Below are 18,521 nucleotides of genomic sequence, written 5' to 3' on the forward strand. Positions count from 1 at the left end.
AACCATTAACCAAAAAGAAAAAAAAAGAAAAGAAATAAAAAGATAAGTCATGAACAAAGCTGGGGTAAAATTACACAGGGAAATATGCACCTAATTTTAATGGCAATGTGGCTGATTCATTATTTGGATTAAACCCACATTGTCTCAAGTGTACTCAGCTGAAAACTCATTCACATTCATAATATATAAGTAAAAACCAAAACTGCAAGTAACTAAATTTAAGGAAACTACCATAAATAAGTAAATGCACTGATAGGAAATTATAAAACAAGAATAGAAGAAAATTTATTCTTAGAATTCCAAAACTACTTAAATGTAATACTGAATAAGAATTCTATATAACTACAATTTCCAACCATGAGTGTGCCCCCATGAAGGGCAAGCATTTTGAATTATTGGCTTGTGCTGTAGGGCAGAAAAATTTCATAGAAAATGCATTGGAATCATTCACAAATGCTCTGTGGAAAAATTTTAATAAGCATGTAAATGACACTAGAGAAATTTATTAAATTATTAATATATTTCTGCTATTACACAAAATGTAGAGGCTATGATCCAGCCTACAGAAAAAAAAAAATTCCCTTCATTTATAAATAACAAGAACATTGTAAAATATCAGAATCACTGATCTATAAAATAAACATTTGAGATTAAAGTATACCGAGATAAAGAGACATGCTGAGCAAGGCAGATGAAAAACCTAACAATTACTTTTTGTCTCAGGTAAACTGAAATTGAAGCAGCAAACATTTTCTTGACAATGAAAGCTTAATAACTCTATAACTCACTTCATATGAAAAAAATACATTCAAGCCAGTTGTATCAGCACTTTTGAATTTAAAACCACAAATTTGATAAAGTGAAAACATACAAGACATAGGCCCCAGCAGCTTGGGCTGAACAAGACAGAATGATGAAATGGTCGTTATTGAAAAATCGGGCAACAGTGGAGACTTTCCTCTTTGGTGGATGATGTGCTAAGCTCCCCTATGGCATTAAGTTATTGACAAATTCTGTGAGGGAAATAAATACATTAACCTGTTCTAACACGGAGGAATAAGGGACATAGACTTGAAATTTCTAACACTTTTAGGTATAGCTTACAGCCTTTTAATTCTACGCAAGCAAACCCCCAATTTGCTCCTTGAAAGCAGGGATCTGAAACTCTACAACACAAAGCAGAACTTCCCAGGAAACTAAAACCAGTAGAACAGCTGCATCCAAGGAGCACATAGGTAGCTGCGGATGAAGGGTCAAAGCCTTAGCCATAGTGTCTAAAAATCCTGCATAGCCTCAGAGGTGTGGCGTGCAACACTTTAGAAGGAAAAATGAAGACTTGGTCAGGAAGACATGAACGAATTGAAGCAAGTTATGAAAATAAATTTATTTAACACTGATCACCTCACAATAAATTATATAAAAATATATGCTTAAATACTTTTAATTACTCAGTAATAGTCGGTTTGTTTAAAAAATAAAAGCCAATTATCTCTAGTCAAAAAAAGGTAAAAGCCTTCATTTTCCAAAGCAAAGAGAAGCTAAGAAGAAAAGGAAGTTTCCAAATGAGATGTAATGGTTTTTGCACATGTCTGAACACATCCTTCTGTTAAGGAGAACGGGGTTCCCCTCTTGGCAAGTTCTTCAGGCTGTTGATGTCTGGAACAAAGAATTGAGCAAGATACCGAAAAGACAGCAGAAAAGCTTTATTAGAGGGAAAGTAAAACCACAGTATACTTCCAGACTTGGAAATGGCCTGAGCAAGAGAAGGGCAGCTCAAAAGTCTGAAGAGCCCAAGAACACAGTAACAAAGTCTTTGGGGGTTTTATACCTATTTGCTATGGGTGGTTACTTTTCTTTAAGGAGTGGGCTTTCTTGATTGACAAATAAGATTGATAGGACTCAGTGACTCATTGTTTGCTTTCTGTGCATGTTCATTCGCAGAAGTCAGTTATATCAATGAACTTCTGGGCATATGTGTCATATTATAATGAGGGTATAATGAAACTCAGGTGAATTCAAGTTTGTTGGGTCTTCATTGCATAGGTGTGAGTGACTGGCTGAAACTAGTACCCAATTTTCTGCTTGTTTCCTTGTGTGAGTTACTTTTAGTCTAAAAATGCTTAATTGTGAGGGTGGATTGTGGCAGAACTTTTCTAGAATAGGATGATCTCAGCATCTTTATAGGAGGACCTGAAGCCCCCTAACTTTCCTGCCTAATCTTTTTTTTCAAAGAGCTACAAATTCTTTTTTATTAGTATGGATGTTGAGGGGAAGGAAGTCTCTTCTTCTGTATCTGCTTCCTGATGAGGCTGTCGTCCCTCCCTTTTGAGGAAGGTTTTGTGGAGCTCCTTCCCTTTCTGCCTTGGTCAGGACCGGTATCCCGCCAAAGTGCTGCCTCTGTCCCTAGACAATGAAAAATGAAGATACAACTTGTTATTTGACTCATATGTCTAGTAACATTTCTATTATTGATTGCCTATCAAGCAGGTAAAGGAAAACAGATTTGGTTAATATATTTTGTAAAAGGAAAAAAGAGAAAAACAGACAAACAAACAAACAAACAAACAAACAAACTTGGGTTAAAGGTCTCCTCCCCTCGACTCCAAGGGTCCTGTTTTTGCCTAAAGACATACCTGCTTTATAATGGACCAAGGAGAATGCTGAGTTTCAATGATCCTTATCAAAAACCTGAGTCATCAGTTTCAAGGTAATTATTTAAGTTTGAAGGAGAGGGTTTTTCCCCTCTCCTTCAAAGAAAGGAGGAAAGACTGTTGCTGCAGATTCAAGGTGCCAGGGTACGCAGTATGAGTCAGGCAGTTGGAAGAGAACGCGGGGAGCCGTAGGCAACTGCAAGATGGCTCTTTATTCCAGCAAGGGCACAGCCTGTCTCACAGGACTGCAATGCTATCCCATAAGGACACTGCATGCACCCCACATGGTGGTGCCGTTTTTTTTACACACAGGTTAAACAATAGTGGCATACTGCCAAATAATGGAAGCCCCATGTTCCAGGCACCTGGATACATAAGGGGAGAAGTGCTGAGTTTCTTCCCCTTGAAAATTAACTATGGGTGAGGAAAGGGAGTCTGACTATGGTTATCTTACTTTCTTGACACAAGACTTAACTAAATTTACTAAAAAGATTAAGAATTTTGCAAAGGATGGCCCATATCACTTCCAAGACCCTTATTAATGATAAAAAGAAAAATATTTATCATTATATTTGAAGTGAAGAGAGCTCATCAACCAAGTAAAAATCAGATGGACAGAAACAAAGGAATCAGGTGACCAAAACACAGGGAAGGACACATCATCAGTGCTATGATTTTACTGGCATAAATTATCATACTCTGAATCTGATCATAAAACATTAGTTTTATGCACATTTCAATCCACACACAACTCTTATGTTCTATAACTCTAAAAGAATATTTAAATAGTAACTCTTAACAAGTCCATTTGTTGCAGGATACTCAAACAGAGCGAAGGAACACCAAGGCAATAAGCAGGAAGTAGTGTTTATTGGTGCTGGCACCAGCTCAGCGGATTCACATCTAAAGGCTGAGCCTCAATAGGAGTGAGGCTTTCCCTTTTATACATGTCTTAGTGTATTTTGATTGGTTGGCGGGCCATAAGGGGAGTGACCAATCAGGGCTGGTGGTCTGTACCACATCAGCTGTGACACTGAAAAGTCCCTCACCTATTATAAGAAGGGAAGTGAACAACTTTTAACTGTTATAGGAAAATGTTAGCTTGGCCTCCACTACCACATTCCCCGCTTTGATGCTCAGACCCAAAATTGGGTCAGAGAGCATGAGCTTCATCCTGTTCTTGGTCTAAGGGCTGATATTTCCATACTATGTGACCTGACTACCTATCCTAATTCCCTCTCTACACTTCAGGGGTCATACTCAAGGGTGAGCTTAGGAGAAATACAGAGTCCTTAGAGGTATGTTGGCCATCTTGGTGTGGTGTCGACGTCTTTACGCTTCTGTCATGTGTGGATTGGTCAGCTTCCAGTGTGACCAAAGTAAGACTGATGTTTTTTTGATCTGCAAGTCCAGTGGATGTCTTCTTTTGGAGGGTTAGTCTGAGGGGCTTTGTGGAGTCCGAAATGTACTTGTAGTCTGTGGCTGCTGGCTTAAGCCTGCTATGGTGAATCCAAGGTGTTATCTGGGTAACCTTTACTGCAGTGTGGGTGGACAACAGTGAATGGGCCCCTCCAAAGAGGCTTTAAGGGTTGGACGTTCCATTCCTTGACCCACACCGAATCTCCTTGCCTAAAGGAATTGGCCTAGTAGTCAGATTAACAGGCAGCCTTTCCCTATCCCAGTGGTTGAAAGCCTGCAAAGTAGAACCCAGGGCTTGTAATTGCCACCTGAGTCAATTCATCTATTTCTTGTATTCCCTTGATGAGCAGGGGTGATCACCTATACAGAATCTCATAGGGGGAGAACCCAGCCTTCTGCTCTGCGGTTTCCCCTAGCAGTCACCATATCTCTAGAAAGGCTGGTAGCTCAAGGATCTCTTCCATACATATGTCTTTCCCCCTAGTTGATCAGGCTTTTCTCCTTATATAAGGCCCCATGTAGTAAAGGCATATTTAGCTTTCTGGGCTGAGGTTTTGCCTCAATGGTGGAATGTAGGGTCACTATAGCATATCCTCCTGCAGGGTGTTCTTCTCCCCTCATGAAGCTGCTACCATCAGTGTAATCCACAAAGGCCTTTTGTTGTACCTGTTCCTATACTAGGGGCTCTTGTTTGCCCCCTTCCCCTGCCCCCACCACTTTGTGGTCTCATAAAGGGGTTTCGCCAAGGCAGAACCTAATAGGTCTTGACCCATTAAAGCCACTGGGTAGTAAGGGAGATATAAGAACTCGTGAATGACTTCACGACCTCCCAGATTGCATCGTTGGGGCAGCAAGAAAGAGTGACAAGTCTGGCTGCCTGTAGTCCCCACAATGGTGGCCTGTCTGTGAAAGGGGGCCTACTGGTGAGTCACCACAGAATGTTCTACCCTTGTATCTACCATAACGTCAGTGGGTCAGCCCCTGACAGTTATTCGAACCACAGGCTCCTGGGGGCCTTACAGAATTGAGCCCGGTCTGGCCTACTCTTCTCTGTAGTCTCAGGGCAACCAAACCAACAAAATCATCTTCTGGGGCCTTGGATGGTTGCTGTTGTTGGTTCGTACTATCCTTGGAACACTTAGGTTCTTCCTCTTGGGCCTGGAGTAGGCTGGTAACTGCCCAACTGTTGGGGCCCTCACTTTTCCAGTGACCCTTTTGGTGGCAATGAATGTACTGGTCCCACCCCAACCTCATTTCTAAGTGAGGTGGTTCTTCCAGTTTCCTTCTCCTCTGGCTCTGTCCCTGGCCTGTCAGGGCACCTCTCCTGGAGTGTCCTGATCATTCTACCAGTGTAACAGCAAGCAGATCTACTTTCCTTCTCATTTTTCAGTCTGCCTCCCATCAGGCTTCTTGGATACTTTTGTTGCCACTTCTAATAATCCACTGGCATTCATACTAGCAAAGCCCTCCAATTTTTGCAGTTTGTGCAGGATGTTCCCTGAGTCTGAATGACAAAAGATGCATTAACCATCCTCTAGTTTTTGGCCGCCTCTAGGTCAAAGGAGGTGTAAAGGCAAAACGCCTTACACAGCCTCTCATAGAATTGGCTTGGGCTTTCCTCAGGTCCCTGGAGTACCTCTGAAGTCTTACTCATATTCATGGCTTTCTTCTCATCTTCTTTTAGACCACCTAGGAGGACCTCCTGATAGTGTTCAAGGATCTGGAGTCCTCTGTCCTCCTTCTCCTTGGTGTCTCATTGGGGGTCCTCCTCAAGGAACTGGTTTTGGGCCTATGCATTTAAGGTCCCTGTCGGGGCATGCTCTTCTAGCCACTTTGAAGCAACCTGGGTGACTCGCCAGTGTTCCTCTGTATTGAAGAGAGTCAGGAGGAGCTGGTGGCAATTGGCCCAGGTGGGCTTATGCATCTGGACGATAGATTGCAGTAGATGGGTCATAACCTGAGGCTTCTCTGTGAAGGAAGGAGTACGGTTTTTCCAGTTTAAGAGGTAAGAGCTGGTACACATAGGTGCATCGGTCACCCTGTATGTGGCTATCTTGGTCATAGTATATGGGGCCCCGTGTTTCACACAGGGGTAATTGGAGGGCCTCTCCTCTAGAGACTGCTGCTTTTGATCAGGTTCCATTTGGGCCCTTGGGGGTCAGGACAGGAAGTGGTGAAGAATCTATATCCTCTGTCTTACTTGGCAAGATTGGTTTCTCTTCTTTAGGTTGGCATTTGGAGGTTGTAGTGGCCCAGGCCAACATTATTCTGCAGTTCTCTTCTAGACAGGCTCTCAACCAACAGGGTCGGGTCAGGACCACATCCTGCCAATTATCAATATAGGGGGACTGGTCTGGATGACTGGGAATCTCTACAATGACCTGATGGATCCTGGCTATGACTGCCTTGGCCAAGGATCCTTCTGACGGCCACCCCACATCAAATGAAGGCCAGTCTTTCTCACAAAAAGTACGAAGTTTCTGGGGGATGAGCTTCATACCATAATCTCCTGAAAAGCCCTCCTTAAAATTCTTTATCATACATCCTAAGGGGGTCTGCTTACTCTCTTGTCTACCCATATGATGGTGACACACACGTATTCAGGGATTCACTTTGCCTATCTCGTGGCCACTCCCCTTGCGGGGACATTTCAGGTGCCTCTTAGCAATTGGTGGGTTGGTATGAAACCTCGACTCAGATCTCTAGAGTAGACCTCTCATAGAGATCCAGGATACCACCCTAACCTGTATGAGGTTTGTTGCGGAACCACGGATAAAGGCTCAACTCTTACTTTGTGGCAAGGCTGCGTCTCATTCACACTCAGGCTCTCATCATTCAAATAGCACCCTTCGCCCCAAATAAACCTAAGTGTTCACAGTTTCATCTTCCTCCAGAGACTACTTGGGTGACCTCAGGAGTTGATCAGACTTCCTTCTTCCTCTATAGAGGCAGGTCAAATACCTGGATCCGGATACTCGCCAGTCCATCGGGTGGTGCTCCTGCGCTGGTTTCTGCACCTCACCAGGTTCCATTGTGCTCAGAGACACTGCCCGGTCTGCTAGAAGAGTCGTTTTCCCCTAAGAACAAGGTCCGCTGGCACACGGTGGAGTCCGCTTCTCCCAGCATCCCGGGGGGCAAACTCCGACGATAAAGGAGGCAAAAACTCACTGTCTTCAATCCTGGATGATCCCCCAGAAATGCTGCAGAATACTCGGAGAGACAGGACATGGAGGCAATAAGCAGGAAGTAGCGTTTATTGATGCCAGCGCCAGCTCAGCATGTTCACATCCAAAGGCTAAGCCCCAATCGCAGCAGGGCTTTCTCTTCTATACATGTCTTAGTGTATTTTGATTGGTTGGCAGGCTGTAAGGGGAGTGACCAACCAGGGCCAGTAGTTTGTGCCATGCCAGTTGTGACACTGAAAAGTCCCTTAACTATTATGAGAAGGGACTTGAACAATCTTCAACCATTATAGGAAAGGGTTAGCTCGGCCTCCGCTACCACACCTTGTAATTATTCTCACAAAACTGAGCTATTCTGACCACTAACACCACTCTGGTCAAACATGCACTTTCTCAATCCTGTTTTACAGTGTTGACTTTGCTACCACAGGGACCTACAATCTACACTCCCCTTCTTCACAACACCCAAGGATCTGACCTGTGCCACAGCAATAGCGGACATCAATGCCTTCCCCAGTTGGTTTGTCACAAGGGGATGTTTTCAATAGCTGAGGGTCATTAATTCCCAGTGAGAATTCTTCATGTCCTTAGGGGGCCTGTATGGAGAGAATCTGGGACAAAGAACAGAAGTATTTTAAAGAGCTGACCTTGACTCTCATAGGAGAAAATGAAGAAAACAAGTAGTTGAAAACAACCTCACTAGGCAGGAAGATGAGTAATAGGGAATCAAAGGTCATAAATCCACACATTAGAAGAGGAAAAACTTTACCTGAGAAGCAGCCATTTCATCCTGGTCCTTCTCCTGTTTTGGGTCGTTTGCTCAAGCGATATTGTGTGAGGAATCACGGCTGCATCTTGAGAATGTGCCTTCAGTGGAGTCAACAGAGCCCCTTCATCTGATTCCCCCACACTCACAGCCAGAAGGACCTTGATATGCTGAAAAGATCACCCTCTCCTGTCCGAGCTCCTAAGTGAAGAACAAACTCTAAGCTTTTTCTTTGCTGTCTTCTCGTGTTCTCCCCTCCCACAGACATCCACAAATTCCTACAACCATGAGAATGAGGGCTGCTCTCCTGCCCCTTTTCCAACTGAACACAGCACCCTATTACCTGCCCTTGACTAAATCCTGCTGTCTTTTCTCACAAATGTGTCCAGGAGCCCTCCTGCCAATCCTGGCCTCGCCTTGGAATCACCTGGAACACCTCATTAATACAATGATGATGCTCCACCCTTACCAGTTGTCCAATCTGTGGGGTGTAGGGCACAGGTGATGTCACATCTTAGAACTCCTCACCTGATTTAGTAGAACCTGAATGGGAATCATTTAGCTTGAATGAGCATGCAGGTCCCTAGGGGACTGAGCTACACTTTAAAACATTACGGCTCTGCAGGGGGCCTGTGAAATGGCAGTTTAAGTCCTTCCCAGTGATGCTGACCTTTTTTTTCTCCCATACCTATTGCCTGTAGCACTGGGCTACAAACATCAGACTCAGCATATCTGAGACCTCTGTAGGGTGAGGCAGAAATTTCTAGAAGTTCAGGCTCCCCAGGCAAATTTCCTCCCTCTTTTCCAATAAATCAGAGGGTTTTTTCCTTTTTTAAAATATAAAATAAACTCAGTCTTTTGTGACGAAAACTTTGAAAAAAGGTTAGTTATGGAAATATGCTGATCAAAGTACTTCACCATAAATGGATGGGCTTTGCAGGAACCAAGCTTCAGGTCCAGCCAGTCCCTCCTTCAACATTTTCGGAGACTGGACAAGAGGGATTTGAGGGGAATAGCTACTCTGTAGCCTCCAGCTCACTAATTTGACAAATCACATAAAGGTAATAAAGAATATTAGACTAACTCAGGTAACTAGGTTTTGTTTGTTATTGAGACTACATTACATTTAGAAAGGAATAAGAGCTGGTTAACAGAGAGGTCACCAAAGCCTATTTCCTAAGTTAATGATTATTTACAAAAGAGCAGAAATTCAACAGACTAAGATTTTCCTCAGTATGTTTTATTAAAAAACAATAAATTAAATGTAATAAAGGTAGAAAAAAAGAAGATGCAATGCTTTTCATATTCTTTGGGAAAGTATCAGGTGGTGACAGACTCAGTCCTTCCTTGTCCCAGGTAACCATTCTCAGGCCATCCCAGGAGGGGACCCATGACTGACTGACTGACACAGTTCTAGTCCCTCTGGCTACATAAAGGCTGTACATGGAAGCTATCCAGTGATCGAAATAATTATAAAATGCATAAGTTTTAGAAACTGCAGTTTTGTAATTCTCATTAAAATCTGTATCACTTAAACAGTTCAATATGTTAAATCAATATGTCAGAATTCAGGTCCAAGTCCCATCAACTCACTGCTCATCCACATTGGAGCTCCCCTTCTTTCCACCTCTGGATTTCTGTGGTTCTGTGCGTCCCTTTCATCCCTGTTTCTGTGCACTGTTGTCCTTTCCTGCGTTTTCCCGCTCTCCGCCCTGCTCTTTCTCCCCCTTTCTCTATTCCTTTCCCTACACCTGCTCTGAGAAACTCTTGAAACCTATTTAACCTTCAGTGGCTCTTTCTCCCTAATCTTTCTAATCGACTCCCATCTCCACACATATCTGCCTTTCTCCACATCCTTGTGTCCCCTCTGATTCTTGTCCCCGCCTTTGCCGCATTTCACTGGCGCTCTCCGCTGGATGAGCTCTCAGGGAGGTTTCTCCCTCTGCTATCACCTGGCACCCGTCGCTTTTCCCGCACCGGGTCCCCTAGCTATCCTCCGGACTCCCTCTCTGTCCCCAGGGCCGCGTTGCGTCCTTTGTCGCCCCGACTCCTGCACCTAAGGCCCCTCCCTCCAGGTTTCCCTTCACCTTTCTGGAGCTCCTCCCTCCTCTCTACATTTTCCATTTTCTTTCTCCTCTGCCTACTTCCTCGAGTTTCTCTCTAACCGTCGATGACAAGTCCCTCCAGCTCCTGTTTTGTCGTCTTTTTAAGGACCCCTCCCTAACCCCTGTACCCTCTCCCGTGTCTAATCCTCACATTCTGTCTCGCTCGTAATCCCCTCACACCCTCTTTCTGCCTCTCTCCTGGCCTCTGCGTCGCAGTCGCCGCTTCCACAAAGTCGGCGCACGTATGTGTGTGGAGGGGTGACCTCTTCCAGTGACACCCCTCATTCTTCCCTCCTAAATCCCACCCTCTGAACAGTGTGCGCTTCCTGGGATTCGGGCCCCTTATTAAATTGGGGGAGATGAGAGGGTCTGCAGAACCCCTGGACAGGGAGGAAGCCAGGCTCCCTTTGCCGAGAGTGGAGAGGCTGGGGGAGGGGAGCCGAGGGCCGAATCCAGCTCCCGAGTCCGTCTACCAAGACTGTACACGGCGCGGGGAGAGCAGGCTGCCCGGTGAAGGGTTTTAAGCAGGAAAAAGACCTGAAGGCGAACAGACCACAGGTGGAACCGCCTCAGAATTTACCCAAAAGAACCGCGGACCCTTCACCCAGAAGCCGAGCGTCAGGCACCCGGAACGTCTCCCCTGGACGCCAGACTCACCGCTGTAGGAGGCGCGGGTGCGGAAACTTCAGTGTCAGTAGGCTTCCCGTGTTAGGTCTGTGGACAGAGAAGCTCAGGTTTCAACCGGAAAAACCGAAAATCACGGTCGCCAACAAGACCTCCCCCAGCATTAGCACTTCTGGGCCAGCAAGAAACTCCGCGTAGGCGCTGAGGCACACCTGGGCTGCAGGCGGGACCTGGGCCGAACGCTTCCGGCAAAGAGCGGAGCCTGAATCCCTGCCAGGCCTAGACAGGGTCACGGGAAGGAGGCCCGGGACATAAGCGGAGGGGGAGAGGACGGCGCAGGGATGGGTCCTTGGCTACCCTTTACTTCTTACCTCTCTCACTTATGTAATGTTTTGTAAGGCTTGAACATTCTTACTTATTAAATTTGTAAGATTTCCTTCAAAATGAATATGACGATTCTCCATGGACTGAATTTTCGGTAAGAATTTGTCACACACATATTTTTAAGATTTCTCTTAGATATCTTTACTGATGTTTAGGGATGCTTGACTCTTGGTAAATTTGTAGCCAATTCATTATACTGTAAGGCTTTCCCTAGTATGAATTTCTGATAGAGAAGACTCATCCTACCTAAAGACCTTCCAGGTTCATTATGCTTGTAAAAATTTTCTCTAATAACTGTGATATTTGCTTATAAATGAATAGATCAAAACTTTCCTATCTTTATTGCAAATGTTGGTTTTGATACCAGGACAGATTCTTTCCAGATGTGAAAACTAAGGAACCATTTCTGAAAGATTTCTTACCTTGATTATACTTATAATGTGTGTCCTCAGTTTTAATCTCTATGGTTCACCCTGGTGTAATTGAAAGCTTAATCCTATTTTTTTTATCATATCATTCCATGCATTTGTTTCCTGAACATGCTTTTAAAAAATTATAATTTTTGCAATAGATTTGGGGATCTTTGAAGGGTAGACTAGGTTACTAGGAAAGAATTTTTTAAAAACCCATGAGTACTAAGGATGTCACTTTTTCATGAAGTATAATAAAAGACTGTACAGAATTCTTTTGCTTTGTGACATTTCTGTGACTTCATCTGCCAGACACAAATATAGGAAAGAACACATTTAAAAGCATTTGCATAGTCCAGCACAATTGTTGAAGGGGCCAGTGTGCTTGGGAACACTATCCACCTGGAGTTCCTGGGGCTGATCATGATGGCCTGTATTTACCCCATTTGCAGGTGGTGTCATAAGATAGATTCCTGGTCACTTTGAAGATAAGATACAAATTTACATCCTTAATCATTGAGGAGCTATTTCAACCCAAAAGCTGCCATTGTCTGGGGGACTCCTTTAGAGTAATTGACCAAGGTATTGGCTAAAGTCAAGTGCTTGACAATCAGATCTGTGGACCTCTATCCAGTGAAGTTAGGGTAGGTGTGATAAAGAAGAGAGATTCCCCAGGATTCCAACTACGATTTTCACTAAGGAGGTAGTCCCCATTGCCATGTCCCTAGAGGACATTCCACCACTTTTCCACTAATACTCATATTCGTCTTGCCACTTGTGACAAGATGGATGGACCTAGAGAATATTAGATTAAATGAAATAAGTTGGACAGAGAAAAATAAATACTGTATAATTTCACTTATGAGTGGAATCTAAAGAAAATAACAATGATAAAAACAAAACAGAAACAAACTCATAGATACAGAGAACAAACTGATGGTTGCCAATGGGTGAGGGGTTAGGAATTGGGCAGAAAAAAGAATTTAGAAATTCAAACTTCCAGTTAGAATTTAAGTCACAAGGATATAATGTACAGCATAGGGAATCGAGTTGATAATAATGTAATAACTATATGGTAACAGATGGTTACTGGGCTTCTGGTGGTGACCATTTTGTAAAGTATAAAAATGTCGAATCACTATGTCAACCACCTGAAACTAATATTATATGTCAACTATAATTAAAAACAATTAAAAATGAAAGATAGAAAAAGATATCAAGAATAGATGTTGAAATGATTCAAAAATAATTTGCACAACTCAATGTGTATGGGTTTGGAAAACAAGATAATATGAAATTTTCTAGGACAATAGAATTTACCGAGATTTACATTTATTGAAAGCAAAAGTCTAGACCAAATAATATCTACACATTATAAAAGAGGCCCTCAAAATAAATTACATGAACAAGTGATTTAACAAGAGTATTCTACAGTGATTTTGAATGTCAAATAAGCCAAATACTTTTACACGATTCAAGAACACTGAAATGAGAATAATGCTTCCAAATAGAGTTTAAAACTCAAATGGAACATTGGTACTAAAACCTTCCAAATTTTGTACCAGAAAAATCATGTCTACTTACACATATCTCTGCCTACAACTAGGTAAGAGAAAATACTTACAAATATCAATGTGTCATATACATAATAGCCAAATACAGTTTATGTCTGGAATTCATGAATGATTCAATATTAGAAAATACATTGATATAGTTAATGATTTTTATAGCGATGAAAAGTCACATGATCATGTTCAGTGACACAAAAAATTTTGCAGAATTTAATATGCATTAATATTAAATTAAAATTATCAAATATTAGTAATGTATTTTTTTATTGAGATATAACTGACAATATCAGTTCCGGGTGTACTTGATAATGATGCAATATTTGTTATAGTTTAAAATGATGACCACAATAAGTCTAGTTAACATACTTAGTTGAAAAAAATGTTTTTATTGTGATGAGAACTTTTAAGAATTTCTCTTTTAGCAACTTTTAAACATACAATAGAGTATTGTTAATGATAGTCACCACTCCGTACATTACAAACCCAGAACTCACTTATTTTCTAGAGGAAAGTTTGTACCTTTCGACTCCATTCACCCATTTTATCCAACCCTCCTCCTCTGGCAACCACCAGTCCATTCTCTGTAACTACGAACTTTGTAATTTTTGTTATTGTTCTTTGTTTGCTTTTAGATTCCACATATAAGTGTGAGATCATGTATTATTTTTCTCTGTATTATTTATTTCACTTTGCATAATGCCCTCAAAGTCTATCCATGTTGTCTCAAATGACAACTTTTTTTGTGTGTGTGGCTGAATATTACATTTTAAACACACACATTGAAACACACACACACACATACATACCACATTTTCTTCATTCATGTATAAATGGCTGTTTAGGTTGCTTCCATGTCTTGTCTATTGTGACTGATGGCTGCAATGAACATGGGGGTACAGATATCTTTTCCAGCTAGTAATTTTGTTTTCTTTAGATAAATACCCAGAAGTGGAATTGCTGGATCTAATGCTAGTTCTATATTTAATTTTTAGCAGAGACTCCATATTGTTTTTTGTTGTTTTTTTTCCCCCTAACTTGACAGAACAGTGTTTTGCCCTACTGGAGTACAGGTTGATTTGCATATTCATTTGCATACTCATGTCCTAATGCTACTCATGGGAAGCATTAGGGAGATACTACTATTGTTAGAAGCTTAGCCAAGGCACTTTAAAGTGGCAGGAAAATTGGAAATAATGATGGAAGACCCAATTTGAAATTGATATTATCGTATATCTAGGAACACAAAGAATTGAAAGAAAGAAAAAAAAACCTGATACAGTGATTCATTAAACTAGTACGATATAATGTTAACCCCCAAAATAATCGTCTTTTTCTGTATAACTAATAATCATTTATGGAAGATGCATGGAAGATGTATGATAAAAAAAGTAAATGAAAAACATGAAACCATCAAGCCAACGTTAAATTGAGCTGTGAACATAATTGTGATGATTTCTTAGGTAAAGTATGAGCATCATATCATTCTTTTTATTTGCATCTCTCTGAAAATCCTGCTCAGGTGTTTTGTGTCTCATTTTTGTCTCTGCTAATGACTTAAATGTTGGTGCCGCTCGATAGTCTGAAAATAAGGAAATACACTTATTTTCTTTTATTTATTTTTTTGGTAAAAGGACTTCTCATGGAAATTCTCAGAGAATGCAGAGAGACACATGTGCTTGGCTGCCAGTCCCGTAAAGGTCAGACCTTAGAGTTCCCTGGTCACTTTGTTGCAATGTTACAATAACCCTTCAAACAAGCCCATATTAACAAGTGTCTGCCTGTGGGGACCAGAATGAAAGAGCCACCTCAAAGATCCCTTTGGAGAAGCTAACTAGAAACTTGTAACTGTTTTTGTTTTGTTAATTTATTTTTTGTAATTAGCAACTGAAAATAGATTTCAGAAACATTCTCCCTCTCCGGCATGCATTCTAATGGCTGCTATAGCTCAAATGACAAGTGTAGTCCTGAGGGGCATGGTAGTGATGTCACAGAATCACTAACCCATGTGTCAGGGTCCAGCTGACTTCTTCCCACATGTTCCCTGGCTGTTGTGACCTTCGCATGAGCCCACTGTCCTGTCAGTGGGAAGTTAGGTGTTTTCTATTTCAACTTGAGAAGCAGAATCTATCATGAAAGTGTGGCAACCATAAGTCTGGGTAAGTGATCATGTTGGAAAAAGTGATGCTTCTGGGGCAGAACTAGGTCCAGTGTCAAGGCCACGTAGGAATTAGGAATAGTTCTTGTGGCATGAGTCTGGCTAGTAAAGGTAGATGGAGTCATATATTGCACACCAATGTTGACTCCTAATTTAATTTAGTGTAGTTGACAATGACAGTCATTTTAGTGTTTAAGTGCTAATGAAACCTGATTTTTAAAGTACTTAGCGACTGTAGCCCTGAGGATCACCAGCTGTTCCATCTGCCTTACAGGAATTATAGACTAAATTTCAGGCTTACTAGTGTTGTGTTTGTAACACATTCATGCTTTAATAAAGAACAGGGTGAATGTATAAGGACCATATAATACTGTGTATTCAAATCACAATTGCTGGAATAGAAGTGTTTTCTCTAACTGGTGTCAGTAATTGTGTTTCTGCTGAAAACCTATGGTCTATTGATAATTGAGCATTTCCCCTTTGAAGTTAAGGAAAAGGTAACTACAAATTTCAGATGATAGCTGTCAAAATTGAATTTACCCTGTGATATTGTATTTGTTTTAAAAATATTCTAATATAAAATAAAAAACTTTGCTGTTGTAATTCATACAATGCACAAGATGTCTATTAAATTTTGTGCATGTCACTCATGTTATAATATCTTTCAAATTCACACACCATTGTTAATTTTACTAACTTGTGTATTAATAAGTATGAAAGTATATGATCTAAAAAGAATAATATAGTTTCTACCCAACACTATTTTATCATGCGATATTGTCTTATGTCCTATAATTTAGGGCATAGCATGAGTTTTTCAATAGTTCCTATGATAGGGGCCATTTATCTTTTTCCTGGCATAAAAGCAAATGAATCTTTCTTTTCCCTTTTTATATGAAGCCATTCTTCTCTTCATAAAATCCAACTTATCATGGGGAAGGGTCTTGTGGTGTTAAATTCCAATCAGTGCATCTACATTTCTGGAGATGCATAATCTTCATTCTTAAGTCCTATTGGTCTATAGAAAATCTACACATATAAATGGAAATTTGTTATAACCAAAATCATAAAATTACCATCAACATAAAACCAAACAACAAAGTAGAAACAACACCAAATGTACATCTGGGTTATCCGAAGGACATACCCAAATGGCTTTTCAGTGTACTTTAGTGTTTCCATCCATTGTACTGTTTGTTACCAGCACAGACATTTTCAAGTTCTCACCCTGCTCCTCCTCAGCATATAAATTTAGACAAATCACTTAACCTCTATTTGCAGGCTTGGAACTTGCCCTTGGGTTTGGATATTCTGAAAAAAAAGAGGACCAGAGGGATAAGAAATGTCCTTTATTACTCATGAGGTAGGGAGGCTTCAGCAGTAGCTGGCCAGAGCTGCAGGAAGAAAAACTGCTGCTGACTAAATGCCAGCAGAGTTTTTTATGCCCATGAGCAGAGGGAGGGGTAATCTCATTGAGCAATCGGCAGGCTTCTCAGAGGAATAGGAGCAAAATGTGCTGCTTGGGTACAGGAGCAGATAATGTCCATGAGAGTAGGCACTGTTGAAAACTCTTTTTGTACTATCTTCCTTAGCTGTTGGCTGGGCAGCTACCAGTCTTCTGAGTATGTGGAGGGCTATGTTGCCCCTACATTGCCTAAGTTGCCCTTATAATTAAAGGAATAGTAGTGTGAGCTTCATAGCTTTGTGAAGAACAAAAGAAGTTACCATGTATATACTCCTCACAGCAGTGATCCACACATTGTAAGTTTCCCCTGAAGGTTATATAGTCAATTCTTAAAAATCTCTTAGTCACAAATAAAAAAACAAAATAGAACTTAGAAATATGTAATAAAGAACCAACAGAAATGGAAAATATTGGAATTCATTTGACCCTGTAAAGCCTGTGCCTCTTATTCCCATGCAGGATCCAAAGGCTTTCAACAAAAATTTCAGTTACGAGAACAGGAAGGCCACCAGGGATTTGACAATAGGAATGGCCTTATTATCACAGACTATATTTGAATTCCTGGAGAATATCTCCCATATTTACCATTATCTCCTTCATATCAGTTTGCATGGTGAAGTACACAGATTTGATTCTCAGGCACCTGAGAGTAGCCAACTCTGGTCATTCTGTTTAAAGAAATCCCTCAGACAATGGTAGTTTTTTGGTCGAGATATTTCCCTAGTGACGTTGGATGCACATTTATTTTCTAGGTTAAATAGTGGCCAGGAGTGTGTCCATTGGCAGCACCTGCCTCTTGAGTGTCTGTCTTCCAAGCCATCATGGTCAATCCCAGGAATTCTCAGTGGGCAGAGCTGAAAGTGAGAGCTCCACCGGCCTGTGCTCAGTTCTGAACATACTGATAAGTACCATATTCCTTCTTTGTGTGATAGACAAGTGGATGAACACAAACATCACAAGGAAAAGAGTCTATGGATACTGTTCTGCTGTTCTTCATGACAAAAATCGCAGACTCAGTATATGCAATATTGTTGTCATCCCCTGACGTTTTGTGTTTCATGCTCATGCTTTGGACCAGTGGCTCCATGCTCTTCATCCTGCACAGGTACCAGCAGAGGGTCTAACATAATCACAGAAGAAATATCTCCCCGAGATCCTTCCCTAAGACCAGAGCCACCCAAAGCATTCTTGTCCTGGTAAGCACTTTTGTATTTGTATATACTCTCTCCTCCATCATTCAAGTTTGTTTGGTTCTTTTTAATAATCCCAGTTGGTTGATGGTGAACATTTCTGAACTTTGCTTTGTGTTTCTCAGCTCTCGACCCCTTTGTTCTAGTGCATTGTACCAGCATCTCCAGGTTCTACTTTGTCTGAATAAGGACCAAAAAAATATATACAGAAACATGTATATTATATGTTTTTTTCACACTATTCAGTTGTTAACTCACTCATTCCCCACAAATCGATAGAATCATAAGCATAGTTTTGTGACAGTCACATTACAAGTGATGACATACGCACACATTCTATGCATTTATATACATAAAAATGTGTGTATATATCCGCACACATAGGTAGGTAATAGGAAGATAGATAGATATAAATGGAAATATATAGATACATATGTATACACACAATTAAATTATATTTCTTAGCTCTCAACCAATAATATTAGAAAAGTATATGTTAAAATAAGAGCAGAGACGAGGCATCTGAAAAATGCAAGGGGAAGGACTTGTAGAAAAGACCTACTCAGCTGGATATAGATTAACCACACCCTAAAGATCTC

At 41.2% G+C, this 18,521-nt stretch overlaps 1 long non-coding RNA gene across 1 annotated transcript; it reads right to left on the reverse strand.

The window, feature by feature from the left end:
• Positions 1-1,453: 1,453 nt before the first annotated feature.
• Positions 1,454-10,942, reverse strand: LOC107507361. The gene is made up of 4 exons (XR_001596152.2): positions 10,781-10,942; positions 8,022-8,219; positions 7,032-7,863; positions 1,454-2,403 (listed from the first exon to the last, which is right to left on the reverse strand). It is a non-coding gene; the product is annotated as an uncharacterized LOC107507361 (long non-coding RNA).
• Between the last annotated feature and the right edge of the window lie 7,579 nt (positions 10,943-18,521).

This window comes from Rousettus aegyptiacus, unplaced genomic scaffold (assembly GCF_014176215.1).
Source record: "Rousettus aegyptiacus isolate mRouAeg1 unplaced genomic scaffold, mRouAeg1.p scaffold_m13_p_14, whole genome shotgun sequence".
In the NCBI taxonomy this organism is placed as follows: Eukaryota; Metazoa; Chordata; class Mammalia; order Chiroptera; family Pteropodidae; genus Rousettus; species Rousettus aegyptiacus.